The sequence below is a fragment of the Watersipora subatra genome, chromosome 4 (genome assembly GCF_963576615.1).
Source record: "Watersipora subatra chromosome 4, tzWatSuba1.1, whole genome shotgun sequence".
In the NCBI taxonomy this organism is placed as follows: domain Eukaryota; kingdom Metazoa; phylum Bryozoa; class Gymnolaemata; order Cheilostomatida; family Watersiporidae; genus Watersipora; species Watersipora subatra.
Genome location: NC_088711.1, coordinates 23647741 through 23658586, shown reverse-complemented (window position 1 = coordinate 23658586; position 10846 = coordinate 23647741).

Below are 10846 nucleotides of genomic sequence, written 5' to 3'. Positions count from 1 at the left end.
AGCCGCATATGTAGTTTCACAGAGTCCTCTTCCGCATCAAAAACCGGAAACAAAAACGCTTGTTTCCAAGCACACCCGATCGACATACTGATCTATAATGGAATATTCTTACCTCGCTCTCAACCTCTCACTTTTTTGCATTAAATTTACTTTTTTACAAAAAATTATGTGTTGTTTCTTGTAGGAAATTTTGTCCTCTTTCAAGTGCTGTAAAATACAACAATCAATTTCAGAGCGACTGTCAATGGAAGTAATTTGTGTTAGTTGGTGCTGCGACCTCTTCATAATTACTTACCGGTATATAAACATAGTAGGCGTGTCTTGTTTGTTTGGAACCGTGCAAGTTCCGATACACGTTTCCGTTAGCCGCGAACCCCTGTGAAGTTATACAGCACTGTACTGTGAGAGTCATGGCTTTACAAAGTCTCGCGACCAAAACCAGAAACAAAAACGTTTGATTCCAAACAAACTCAATCCGCATACTGACCTCTAATTGAATATTCATACCTCGCTCTCAATACCGCTCTTTTTTGCATTTAGGTCTACCTGACGTTTTTACAAAAACGTTATTAGTAGCTTTAGTAGGAAATTTTGTGATCTTTCAATTGGTTTATGATACAAAAATGGTTTATGACACAATGGAGATGAGAGATCACAACACTAATAAACAAAAATAGCTTACATTTGCAGTAGCTCAAAAATTGATTGTTGTATTAAAATTAGAGCTGCACAACGATCATAAAAATTAATCGCGATTAATAATTGGTCTGAACCAGTTAATCTTCGATTAATCTTACAATTAATCTAGCAAAAACCTGCATATTCGAAAACAAATAATACAGCTATATATAAATTAATTATATTTGAGACAATTATCCTGTTCACAGGATTACATATTATGTACAATGTACATAAGTTACAATGTTTTAAATATAAGTATGAATACAGTCTATGAAAACTAAGCCAGCCAATAGTTGAGGCAGCACAGTTTATTCACATTATCCGAATGAAGAAGTGCCCTTTTCCTACATACAGTGGTAGTAGTTATTGTCTGCGGCAGCTGGTGATGATTTCTGAGCGGTAGGATGAGAATTAGTTAAATGATAACTTATTCATGATGTGCTGTGGTGGTAGGCAAATTCTTTCTAGCATTAATTGCACTTCACTTTCCTGTTGTGCTTCCAACAACATATGAAAATGCGCTACCTAATACGGAGGAAATTTTTCTGCTTTTATGTTCCAATAAAGTGTCAATCTTATATTACTATCATTTTAAAGCTGAAATATGGTTGTAATATTTTTGAAAAATTAAAATACATGTATAATTTAATGTAAAAAATTTTAAAATATAAAATAAGTTGTAAAATATTAAATAATACTGAAATAACTTTTGTTGCTATTACCTAGAAAGATGTTCAAACAACTAACAACATGGCCGTTTACAACTAGATCGACACGGCGCTTATGTTTTTGTATTGTATAAACAAGTTTTATGTTAGTGACTTGCTTCATGTTTTCATACTTGAGTGCAAAATAATTGTGGTTGTATCTAATTGGTAAAAAGTGTTGTTTGTCATATTTATTTGTTAGTAAATTAATTGGTACTAACCTGCTGTGTTAATGTTACATTGTGGCGGACGCTGGGCCACGAATTTATTTCTTATATTTTATATACTCACATATAATTACTTATACATATATATACATATATATATATATATATAAATTGTTTCCTCACCCCGGGTACCCTGTATGGGTGGTAAATTCTGCTCTAACTCGGGTCTCCTACCAGAGACCTGGGAGTTTGAGCACTCGCCTCAAGATCTTAGCTGTTCCCAATAGCGCACTTTTCTGCAACTCACCTGAGTTGATTGCTGTTGGTATTTGGGCAAGCCACATTTTATGCGCCGGTGTTATTGCGCCCAGTGCCCCAATGACTACTGGGATTACAGTTGTTCTTACATTCCAGCATTTTTCGATTTCTTCTCCAAGAGGGAGATATTTCTCTACCTTTTCTTTTTCTTTGCTGGCTATATTGTAGTCATTGGGTACTGCTATATCTATTATAGTAGCTCTCTTGTTCTCCTTGTCTACCACCACTATATCTGGTTGGTTTGCTAGGACATGCTTGTCAGTCCGGATGTAGAAGTCCCAGAGGATCTTAGCGCGGTCATTTTCATTGACCTTACCAGGAGCTTCCCACCAGTGTTGTGGTTTATTAAGGCCATACTCATCACATAGACTTCTATACACAATACCTGCGACATGATTATGCCGCTCAGTGTATGCGTTCCCTGCTAGCTGCCTGCATCCACTGATGATGTGTTGGATGGTCTCAGGTGCATCTTTGCACAGTCTGCATCTAGGATCGTCTCTAGTGTGATAGATTTTCGTTTGGAGTTGCCTTGTTGGGAGCACTTGCTCCTGGGCTGCCATGATTAGCGACTCTGTATTGGCCGTTAGGTTTCCTTTGTTCAGCCACATATATGTCTGGTGAAGATCGCCAACCTTAGATATTCGTTGGTGGTAAGCACCATGAAAAGGTTTCGTGTGCCAGTCAATTTCCTCATCATCAGGGCGTAGGTCCGTTGTAAGACCAGCCGATTGAAATTCAGCTAGCAACTTATCTGAGATGGCCATGGAGGCTGCATATGCTTTGATGCTTTACTCCTCCTCTTTCACTGTCTGCTGTACACTTTTGAGTCCCCTACTGCCATCTTTTCTATCAAGATACAATCTAGTAGTATCAGATTTTGGGTGGAGTGCTCCATGCATGGTCAGCAGTTTACGAGTTGCTATATCTGTTTCCTTGATGGCTTCCTCAGTCCACTTTATTATGCCTGCTGGATATCTTGTTACTGGCAGTGTGTAGGTGTTTATTGCCATGACTTGGTTCTTGGCATTGAGCTGGTTCTGTAGGACCTGCCGAAGGCGTTTCTTGTATTCAGAAATGGCTTTGTGACGTACCTCGGCTTCGTGGTTGATGTTGCTTTGCATAATCCCCAAGTACTTGTACCCTTCTTCTATGAAGAAGAAGGGTACAAGTACTTGGGGATTATGCAAAGCACAAGCGCGGTCATTTTCATTGACCTTACCAGGAGCTTCCCACCAGTGTTGTGGTTTATTAAGGCCATACTCATCACATAGACTTCTATACACAACACCTGCGACATGATTATGCCGCTCAGTGTATGCGTTCCCTGCTAGCTGCTTGCATCCACTGATGATGTGTTGGATGGTCTCAGGTGCATCTTTGCACAGTCTGCATCTAGGATCGTCTTTAGTGTGATAGATTTTCGTTTGGAGTTGCCTTGTTGGGAGCACTTGCTCCTGGGCTGCCATATCCGCCTGTATATATATATATATAAAAAATTGTGTCTTCACCCCGGATACCCCATATGGGTAGTAAATTCTGCTCTAACTCGGGTCTCCTACCAGAGACCTGGGAGTTTGAGCACTCGCCTCAAGATCTTAGCTGTTCCCAATAGCGCACTTTTCTGCAACTCACCTGAGTTGATTGTTGTTGGTATTTGGGCAAGCCACATTTTATGCGCCGGTGTTTTTGCGCCCAGTGCCCCAATGACTACTGGAATTACAGTTGTTCTTACATTCCAGCATTTTTCAATTTCTTCTCCAAGAGGGAGATATTTCTCTACCTTTTCTTTTTCTTTGCTGGCTATATTGTAGTCATTGGGTACTGCTATATCTATTATAGTAGCCCTCTTGTTCTCCTTGTCTACCACCACTATATCTGGTTGGTTTGCTAGGACATGCTTGTTATAGTTTGGATGTAGAAGTCCCAGAGGATCTTAGCGTGGTCATTTTCATTGACCTTACCAGGAGCTTCCCACCAGTGTTGTGGTTTATTAAGGCCATACTCATCACATAGACTTCTATACACAATACCTGCAAATATATATATATATATATATATATATATATATATATATATATATATACAGATGAGCGGCACTATTAGCCTTTGTGCAAAGCTCATCACTTTTGTGATTTGAGCACTCTGGTGCCAGCACATTGACTTTCTTAGTCTGTGAGGCAACCTAGTTGTTTCATGGCAGGAATTCAACTCTCATTGGTAATGGGATTTGTGTCCCTTGCCTAAGCTCTGAGCTGCATTGATGAGGCTTCAATAGCCGAAACAGTACTGTCTGTAGCATGAGTATATGCTCCCTCAATTCGGTTTGGTTGAGCACTATGTGAGAGGCACGGCACTATTAGCCTTTGTGCAAAGCTCATCACTTTTGTGATTTGAGCACTCTGGTGTCAGCACATTGACTTTCTTAAAGTCTGTGAGGCAACCTAGTTGTTTCATGGCAGGAATTCAACTCTCATTGGTAATGGGATTTGTGTCCCTTGCCTAAGCTCTGAGCTGCACTGATGAGGCTTCAATAGCCGAAACAGTACTGTCTGTAGCATGAGTGTATATATATATATATATATATATATATATATATATATATATATATATATATATATATATATATATATATATATATATATATATATGGCTAAGCAGATGGAATACCTAATAGAACAAGGTGACCATCCAGAATGGCTGACCAAAGGACGAACTGTGCTTCTGATAAAAGATCCAAAGCAGGGGCCGATTCCCAAAAACTATCGACCAATAACGTGCTTGCCCACCACTTGGAAACTGCTCTCAGGAATAGTTGCAGACAAACTGGAAGAGCACATGAGTCACTATATGACCAGTGCTCAGAAAGGAATTGGGCGCAACACCCGAGGAGCTAAACATCAGTTACTGGTGGATCGGACGGTCTGTCAAGACAGCAAGAGAAGGCAAACCAATCTTGCCATGGCTTGGATTGACTACAGAAAGGCCTATGACTCAATTCCCCATAGTTGGATACTTGAGTGCCTCAGTATGTACAATGTTCACCCTGCTCTTGTGGCATTCATCAAGATGTCAATGACCAAATGGAAGACGGAACTGGAGGCTAATGGCAAAAAGCTGGCGAGTGTACAAATTAAGCGAGGCATCTATCAAGGTGACTCCTTATCACCGCTGCTCTTCTGCATATGCCTAAACCCTCTAAGCAATATGCTGGAGGAGACTCAATATGGGTACCAGTTTAAGAGTGGCACCAAGATAAACCACCTCTTCTACATGGATGACATCAAGCTGTACGCTAACAAAGAAAGGGACATTGATTCGCTCATACACCTCACTCAGGTATACAGCAAGGACATCGGAATGACCTTCGGTATTGAGAAATGTGGAAGGCTAATTCTTAAGAAAGGCCATTCTATGCTCACAGATGGCCTAAGAATGCCAAATGGTACCATCAAAGATATAGAAGAAGGGTACAAGTACTTGGGGATTATGCAAAGCAACATCAACCACGAAGCCGAGGTACGTCACAAAGCCATTTCCGAATACAAGAAACGCCTTCGGCAGGTCTTACGGAGCCAGCTCAATGCCAAGAACCAAATCATGGCAATAAATACCTACGCACTGCCAGTAATAAGATATCCAGCAGGCATAATAAAGTGGACTGAGGAAGCCATCAAAGAAACAGATATAGCAACTCGTAAACTGCTGACCATGCATGGAGCACTCCACCCAAAATCTGATACTATTAGATTGTATCTTGATAGGAAAGATGGCGGTAGGGGACTCAAAAGTGTACAGCAGACAGTGAAAGAGGAGGAGCGAAGCATCAAAGCATATGCAGCCTCCATGGCCATCTCAGATAATTTGCTAGCTGAATTTCAATCGGCTGCTCTCACAACGGACCTATGCCCTGATGATGAGGAAATTGACTGGCATACGAAACCTCTTCATGGTGCTTACCACCAACAAATATCTAAGGTTGGCGATCTTCACCAGACATATATGTGGCTGAACAAAGGAAACCTAACGGCCAATACAGAGTCGCTAATCATGGCAGCCCAGGAGCAAGTGCTCCCAACAAGGCAACTCCAAACGAAAATCTATCACACTAGAGACGATCCTAGATGCAGACTGTGCAAAGATGCACCTGAGACCATCCAACACATCATCAGTGGATGCAGACAGCTAGCAGGGAACGCATACACTGAGCGGCATAATCATGTCGCAGGTATTGTGTATAGAAGTCTATGTGATGAGTATGGCCTTAATAAACCACAACACTGGTGGGAAGCTCCTGGTAAGGTCAATGAAAATGACCGCGCTAAGATCCTCTGGGACTTCTACATCCAAACTGACAAGCATGTCCTAGCAAACCAACCAGATATAGTGGTGGTAGACAAGGAGAACAAGAGGGCTACTATAATAGATATAGCAGTACCCAATGACTACAATATAGCCAGCAAAGAAAAAGAAAAGGTAGAGAAATATCTCCCTCTTGGAGAAGAAATTGAAAAATGCTGGAATGTAAGAACAACCGTAATCCCAGTAGTGATTGGGGCACTGGGCGCAATAACACCGGCGCATAAAATGTGGCTTGCCCAAATACCAACAACAATCAACTCAGGTGAGTTGCAGAAAAGTGCGCTATTGGGAACAGCTAAGATCTTGAGACGAGTGCTCAAACTCCCAGGTCTCTGGTAGGAGACCCGAGTTAGAGCAGAATTTACCACCCATACGGGGTATCCGGGGTGAGGAAACAATTTTTTTTTTTTTTTATATATATATATATATATATAGATGTGTCTGTCTTTATTATATGTTTTACTTGCATATAATTACTCTTATATATATTTTGGATATAATTGTGGTTGTTTTTATTTTTTATTATGTGTCTTATCGCTAATACTTTGTTAGTGTGGCTGTAATTAAGCCAACGTGTTAGTGAGTCTATTAATCATTTCATTTATCCTTAAACGGTTTCTTACCCGGTTCCATTGTACAGTACGGGAAAAGATATGTACATATAAGGAGTGCTCACGCAAAGAAAGCAGAGTAGTCGCAGCTCCACCACTATTGGAAATTGCTTCGGAATAAAACGAACAAAAAACCATACTCACTTCTCTTACAATTTATGCAATATTATTGCAATCTAGATCGTGCCTGAGTAAAAGCCGGCAAAATCCTTTACAATATATTAAACAATGGAAAGGAATCACATCATGATCGTCACCTCAGTTGCATTTTATCTGAAGATTAATTGGCTCAATGCAGTTAATCGTGTATTTGTACTGATCGCGTTGTTCGTTTAATTAAAGCGATCATTGTGCAGCTCTAATTAAAATACTATTCGAAGAAGGACAAAAATTTCCTACAAGAGGAAATAAGAAATTAAAGGAAATAAAAAATAATTTCCTACAAGTCAATAATTTTAAAATTCAAGTTAACATAAGTCAAGTCAAAGCAAAAGTCATTTGTGCAAAGCTAAATATGCACAAATTCTGATGGGTTGAGTATCTGCAACCAGTTTATGATTTGTGTTTTTAGAGGAATTATTATGTTTTTGTATCTGTGTAAAACCCAAAATTCACAATCAAATTAATTTATACACTAAATTACCAAATTCGTTTGTCAAATAAGCACATTCATGATTGATTTAACAAATGATTGGCAGAAAAACTGTATAAATCAATAAGTTTTGAATTACCAAACCAAAAACATTTGCATTAAATTAAATTGCTAATTATTAATTTTATGAAAAATTTAATGTAATTATTATTGCGTGTTATTGACCCAACCTCGGTTGTTATATCTGTTGACTGTTTAGCAGCACTAACTTGAGTCGACACAGACATCAAAAATATAATTCCTCTAGAAACACAACCAGAAACAGGTTGCAGCTACAAAACCTATCAGTTTTTGAGCTATATCTCAATTTAGGTAAGACTTGTGCTTTGACATGAGCTTAATAAGGGTTATTTTGTCTTAAGTTGGAAAATTATTTGCATCACGATGTAGGGAATTTTGTTTTCTTTCAAATGCTGTATAATACAACAATCAATTTTAGAGCTACTACAAATGGAAGTTATTTTTGTTTGGTAAAGTCGTGGTCTATCCATTAGAGATGATATAGAAGGGCCTGTTTGTTTGTAAACTAGCATTTCGGTTTCTGGCTTTGGTCACAGGATTCTCTCATACTGCCGTGTCCAACTTTTGTACTTGGAGTATTGTGATATTGCGTAAAATAGTAACGCGCATCGGTAACAATTACCTATTTTCAAGTTTTTGGCTTGTGCGTAGTCTAAAAAAATTGGCTGACCTGTTAATTGCTCAAAACAATTCAACAAAGTTAGAGTGACGAATGTAATATGTACCAAAAAAGATTCTACTAGAGTGAGTTTGAAGATGTTTACTGACAGTAAAAATTAGAGCATGCAGAAACATTACAAATTTGGAAACTTGCTCAGCAACCCGAATATTTCACAAAAGTTTAGTTACGCATATACTGTATAACTGATTTGAAATAGCAATGTTTTTGAACAACGACTTTGCTTTGATTATATGGCAACTCTCCACCTGGTGTCGGTCTAGGCATGTTGTCATTACTGTAATTATCCAGCTTTACCTAAAGAAATCGCAACTCATATAAAACACACAATTTCATAAAGGAAAGTTATCACATCCAAAGGAAAATAGCTTTTCAATTTTATATCTTTTTCAGTTTTTGGTGCAGTTAATAAGCTTCTAAAATGCATTCTTATTTTACAAAAATATAGTATTTAGCGAAATTTTTATTGTTTGTCCAGTATGTATATATTTTTACGGGCATCCGACAAAAACTAACAAAATGCTGAGTTATTTAGTGCAATTAACGCTTGTCCACTCTTGGTTATCCTACTGTTAGGGAGGAGATAAATCTCAACCAAAGAGCAAATACATCGGCTTGTCTATTACGGATTCGTGTGAAGCTGATATTGCTTGGCTGAATCTGTGAAGAGAGGATAGCAGAGAGCAGATGGATGTTATGCTGATGTTAGTTACATGACAACAGTTGAACTCGTATGTTTCACGTTTCCTGATAATTAAACTCTAGCTCTGAATGTTTTGCTGGGGGTTTAGTTAGTTACCTTAACCAGTTGATAGTTTATACTAATCTTGTTGATCATCTGAGAAAAGCAGGCTGAAGACGTGATGTTACACAGTTCATATTCATATTCCTCACGTGAATTTACAGAGAAACTGCCTGGCTTTACAAACTTTAGCAGAACAAAAGAGTATGATATGATAGGTTACAGAGTAAAATAAGCCATAAATGTTCTCTACGATTGCTGCAGGATAATAGTAGATAGTAATACAAAGTATAGTGTGGTGGCTGTGTGCTACTGGTAGGTAGCTGTATAATAGGTAGCATGGTAAATACCGGTATTTGTAGAAGGTATAACATAGTAGGGATAAAAAGGAGGCAATTGCCCTACACGAATCCTCATTGCATCTGCATATCTAGGTTTCTCTTTTGTTAAGTTGGACTTTGCTTAAAGCTATCTTAAACTAATTGCTGTTTTCAAAAATACTAAATACATCCCTCAATACAGCCTTCAATATGTTGTAATCTAATTCTCTAAGATGACGATGCAACATTGTATAGTATTATCATTCTGATTACAGATTATTGTTCTAAAAATTTAACAAACCGTATTATGCCTTAATAGAATCAGCAATATGTTGAATTAAAAAGATGTGTATAAAACCACCACACATTTTGCTGTATACATTTTGAATTGCATGCTCAAAATGTGTCAGTTGCTAGAAGTCAACTTTTATAATGTTGAAAAGGCTTTGTCAACTAATGTTTGTAAAATTTGGTAGATAGCCATAAGAATCCAATCTCTAATTATCACAAAACCGGTTTTTCAGAATTTCTTATTAACAAGGTAATAAGATGTAAGTGTACAGTTCCACTGTAGTTGCGATTGGCCTGAGCATCTCATCTGCTATTTAGGTAGAAGTGCAGAAATATAAGAGAAATTTATTTGATGAATTGTTGCGGGTGTCATTGATCCTGGATATTTATAGAGAACTGTTCAAATGTGTGATCAGCAGTGCATCATTTTCTGTCATTCTCATGCACCAATGAGCTGGCTGTACCAAAACATTAAAGGATACCTGAGACTTATCTTCAGACAAAACAAGTGACACTATTCTACTAGGACTGTCTGTCTCTCCTGTTCCATATTGGTTGTTTATTTTTTAGTCTAGTCACGATTGGTTATGATAATTTTATAAGTCTTGTTGCAAGTTTCATCTTATGATCTGACAATAATCAGTTTTCTATATCCCTTACATAATTATAACACCCAATATCAGCTTCAGCAGACAAGGGATGTGTTGTCTTTTGATGTTTATATTAGCTATCAGTTTTTGTTTAAAGTATCAACTGGCTAGTAAAATGCCAGCAGGTATGATATTGCTGGAAAGGTCCATCGCCTTTAAATGGTCTGCTGCAGAAAGTTATCCTGTTCAGGGAAAATGCCATCCATTTTATCTTGTATGCGCTTTAAACCATAACTGTCACAAACAACTTTTATCATATTTACTGGGTAAATCAGACACGCTGATTCCGATTTTGTACTCAAAATAAAGATTAGTCCACTAACCTTCAAAGTCATTTAGGCTTTTTTAAAGCGTTTCAATATCCGTTTTGAAAACAACACAATCGGCATTACAAGCTCCTCCCATAAATATGTGACAAAACCTAGCTATTTCAGGAACGGAAGTTAGGAATGTTTAGTCCGATTTAGAATAATAGAGATGGGTGTCTTAAAACCCATTATTATCTAAATCCAGCCTGTAAAATAATTTCAGTTTTTTATGAAAGGTATATAAACTATTTAAAATTGCTCGTAGCTTGTTACATGGCGTTTAAATGGGCTGAACGCCGAGAAAAATGAGCTCAAAAAGCACGGTTTTATCACAAGC